The sequence below is a fragment of the Camelus bactrianus genome, chromosome 24 (assembly GCF_048773025.1).
Source record: "Camelus bactrianus isolate YW-2024 breed Bactrian camel chromosome 24, ASM4877302v1, whole genome shotgun sequence".
Classification (NCBI taxonomy): Eukaryota; Metazoa; Chordata; class Mammalia; order Artiodactyla; family Camelidae; genus Camelus; species Camelus bactrianus.
Genome location: NC_133562.1, coordinates 2223233 through 2227925, shown reverse-complemented (window position 1 = coordinate 2227925; position 4693 = coordinate 2223233).

Here is a 4693-nt window from a genome sequence, read left to right as displayed (position 1 = left end):
CAGCTTTGCGAGGGCGGAACCGCCATCTTCATCCTACTGACGAGGAGACAGCTCAGCGAGGCTGCACAAGCCCCCTTCCGGAGGGCTGGGGGCTAGACCCAAACCAGAGTCTCGGACTCCAGAGCCCACACCCTTCATCCCGGCCCGCAGGCCCCTGGTCCGGGCCTCACTTCCTTTGTGCCCCGTGGCCTGAGTCCATGTCAGCAGCAGGGTCCCTCTAAGACTGGGGCTGCTTTGTTCCAGCAGCTCCTCCTCAGGGGAGGGAAGGCCCCCCTGGACCCTGACTCAGTGTCCAAGTCCCGCTCCCTGCTGGCAGTGTCCCCCCATCTCTGCCGCTACCTGGACGTCCCAACACAACATGAACTCGGGGAGGGGGGAGGGTGTAGCTCAGTGGTAAAGCAAGTGCTTAGCACGCTCCAGGTCCTGGGTTCCCTCCGCAGTGCCTCCATTAAAATAAATAAATAAAGTGAATCTGATTACCTTCCCCCCACAAAAAAACCCAGCCTGAGCTGGTCCCCATTGTGCCCTCCTGTCTGGCCGGGGGCTGGGCCAGCCGCCACAGATGGCAGCCTCGTGGGGCCACCCCTGTGGCTACAGCCCTGGAACCTCATTTTCTCTCAGCACCAGCAGCTGGATCTGAGTCCCCAGGTTCACCCTGCGTGGGGAGCGAGTCAACTGAGAAGTCCTGCCCTGCCAGCCCTCTTCCCTGGATCCCTCTCCACCAAGTTGTGTCTAGGTCTTGAGGTGCTCGAGCAAGACAGCTTCGGTGGGACTAACCCAACAAGACTTTGACCTAAGTGTCCTGTATTTGTTCATTGGTTCACTGGGGCCTTAAGTTGCGTTTCCCCAGAAGCCAACTTTGGGTCCAAGCATTTGAGGGGTGACCCACGGAAGTGTTATTGAGTGAGTTGCCCCTGGGAGTACCCGGGGTTCAGTGCCGCTGGGGAACTCCAGGTGACAGCATCTAACCCAACTCAGGGTCATTCCACAGAAGGAGGCTGAGGAAGCTTGGGGAGGCTTCCTCCCAGTCACGTGGTCACTGGCTGCTGGCTGCACTGCCCTTGTGGCTGAAGGCCTCACCTGGAGAGTGGTGGGTGCTTGCAGTGAGATTGTTCTGGAATATACTGTGATGGTATAACCTGTGGGTTATAATCAGAACACAGGCGGCATCTGCTGTAGTCAGTAAAAATAACACTCAAAGCTGCTGTTTTCGTGATTCTGGAAACCTTCTGGAGGAAGCACATAGTGTCCCAATCAGTGCCACCTGTGGAAGTCTAGCAAGGCTTCTTACATTTGGCTCGTGAACTGTGCACCAGAGCCCTGTGCGGGACGGCTGTGGCAGCCCCGCCCCCGCCCCCATCTCAGTACATGCACCAGGCCTTTCAGGAAACTCCGTCTTTTGTGTGTTTTTCACTCTTTCACCAACTGAGAATATAGTTCATCACTCGTATTTTGTGAGCCCTGCCCTCACATGAGAGGGCAGGAGCTAGGTGCTTGAGAGAGTACTAAGTATAACATATTCTTCCTGCCCTCAACGAACATGTCATCAGGTTGGGCAGGTACAACTCAAATCACCATTCTTCTTTTCAGGTGGAATACAGAGGACCGACTAAAGGGTGGGGTTGCATAAGAGCCTTTCCAGCTGGAAAGTCTGTAAGAACAGAAATCAGGTTAGCTTGAGACTAGAATTGAAATACCTAAATCACAGAATTGAGTCCCTGATTTAAACCTCTGCCGAGTTACTGAAGATGGCACATCTTTTAACATTGTGCTATAGTTAGTGTTCAGTCTAGCACCCTCTATACTGCCAACTCCTAAAGAACAAGGATAATTTCCATATGAGTTATCTATTGCTGCATAACAAATTACCCTAAAACCACTAGCTTAAACCAAGATACATGTATTATCTCACAGTTTCCACAAATCAGCAATCTGGGCACAGCTGGCCTGGGCCTTCCTTCTCAGAGTCTTTCGCAAGCTGAAATTGAGATGTCAGCCAAGGTTCGGGTCTCATCTGAAGGCTTGACTGGGGAAGGATCTGCTTCTAAGTTCACAAGGTCGTTGGTAGAATTAAGTTCCCCATGTACTGCTAAAGTGAGGGCCTCGGTTCCTGGATTGCTGTGGGCTGGAGGCCACCCTCTGTTCCTCGCCAGGTGGGCCTCTCCAGTAGAGCAGTTTGCATCTCCAAAGCATATGAGTCAAGGCAATAGAGACAGACGGCACAGTCTTCCCTAACCTAATCACAGAAGTGATGTCCATCACCTTGCCCTACTCTGTCAGTTAGGAGCAAATCACTAGGTCCACACCACACTCAGGAGGAGGAGGTTATTTAAGGCCATGAATACAAGAAAGTGGGGATAATTGGGGGCTGTCTTACGTGGTTATAGTAGGTGCACAGTGATGTTTGTTATTTTGCATGCTTATTATTCCTAAAACAACAGAACAAGTTGCAAAATTGCATCACAGCAAAAGGACATTGGATTTCAAAGGGAGCAGGCCATATAAAAGGAGAGTTTGGGCTCAGACATTCCATTCTGTTCAGTGGGCAGATCCACCTAGAATCCACTCACGTGCTACGAGCTAGAAGGTGAGCTCCCTGAAGGTGGGACTGTGTCCTTAATCTTGACATCTTCCAACACCTACTGCCCTTCCCTGGCAGGCGAAAGGAGCTTGGCAAACACTGAATGGATTGCGACCTGGCTTAGTAAGTAACAAAATCTGTCCCTTTAAAGACTTTTTCCACCCAGGTTACACATTAAACAAAATATGATGCCAATTTAGAAGGTAGTCACGTGAAGACGAAGTTAACTGCTGCAGCAATCTAAACAAACATTTGACTGAGTGTAGACAAGGTGGTGCCAACTTGGCTCTGGTGTCTTCAGTTTTCAATGCCCTTTGAAGATTCTAATCTGAAAAGGCTTATAATGTGGACCAACAGAAGCAGTACCCAGTAGAACTGCACATGTTACTACCACCGGGCTGCTCTTCACAGCACGGCCCCTGGGCAGGTAGCGTTTAGGGTCTCGGTTCATCTGGAGAGGTTCACTAGCCCTTAAGGACTACGGTGCTGCGTGTGCTCTGAGGTGTAGAATCTCGCACAGATGTTGAGTTGGAGTTTAGCAGGGAGTGAATCCATGTGAAAATGCATGCAAACCCTTCTCTGCACAATGTGAGCTATACATTTTTTGTGAGCCCTTGGCCATCTAGGATTGCAGTGGGTTTTAAGAATGTGCCATTGTGTACCTCAGATGAAATGCTGATTTAAAAAAGGAAGTTCTTTTTATTCAGAGGAATTAATCCTTGGTCTCAGAACTGATCTACATCCTCTCTCTCTCGCTCTCGCTCTCTCTCTCCCCCACCCCTTCGTCCCCTCTGTCTCTATTTCTCTCCCTATCTCTATCAGTTCCTCTATTTCAAGGAAGAATGGTTTTCTGGTTCTATACGTGTAAGATGTTTGTGGAAAGTCACCAACCTCACCAGCCAGTTCACCTTCTTACTGTGTTCTGGGTGATTTACACCATGCGTTGCTGACCCTTGCTTTCCTTCACGTTCGTAGATGAGTAAGAATCAGATTGTGTACTTTGTAAGAACGACTGGGGGGTTCCCAAGAGCTACAAGTTCTGCAAAATAAGCCCCTTAAGTAAATAATGGAAAATGATAGTTTATTTTAAGTCTTTTGAAAGTTGAAAAGTGATGCAAAAGGAAAAGGCTCATCTGCTCTTAGTCAGCGTTTGACCTTTGACTATATAAACACAAGAAGTGCATGAGCCCCGGCTAGAAACAGAGCATGACTTCTCTACTCCCCACACGAAAAAAATGAGTCTTCCTGTTAAATTTTATGGTGAATGCCAGAGTACCGTTTCACAGAACAGTACATTTAATAATTTATTCTTAAAGAAGAAGACAGTTGTTAAGAGCTGGGCCAGCTCAATAATTTAAAAAAAAAAAAAGAAAGAAAATTTACTCTGTAAAGTGAGGCGTTTGGACCGGATCTTTCCTAGTCTTTCCTGCTCCAAAATGCTGATACCAGGACTCATCAAACCAGGCTATCTCAGAATCCATACAACCACTCCTGTCCTTCCACTGCCCCAGAAGCCCAGCCCCATCTCGTCTCGACAGTAATACACACAGTTAACACACAGTGGTGTGCAAGTCCTGCCGAAAGCACCACCTTAATCATTTTCCATAAACAGAATAACCTAATGTTCTCATTATACTTCCAGAAATTGAGGACCAAAGTGTCTAGTAAGTGGTGTGGTCAGAATTCACGTCCACTTTCCTCTGATTACAAAGCACGTGGTCTCCATTCTCCCATGTCCTCAGTAGAGCCTATTTGTGATGCCTCAGATGGAGAGGAAATCATAGGAATGAGGGAGCCAAAGTTCCCACATGTGGTTATTCCCTTCAATTTGATTCTACCTCCGCTGGCTCCTAGTTCCCCTCCTCCCCCTCCAAAACACTGCGTTCTTTAATTAAAGGATTGATGGTTGACCACTGTAGTTAGGGTCAACTTTCCTGGGCTTATGGTAGTAGCAGTAACTTAGAATAGTGGAATAAACACCAACCAGACAGCCGCAGTGTCCATTACATGGATTTAATCAGGCCAACTTCAATCAAGCCTACAGGGTTAGGTCACTAACATTTGAAATCACTGATGTCCATGTTGGTCTGTGTCCAGAAACAATGGCTTTGA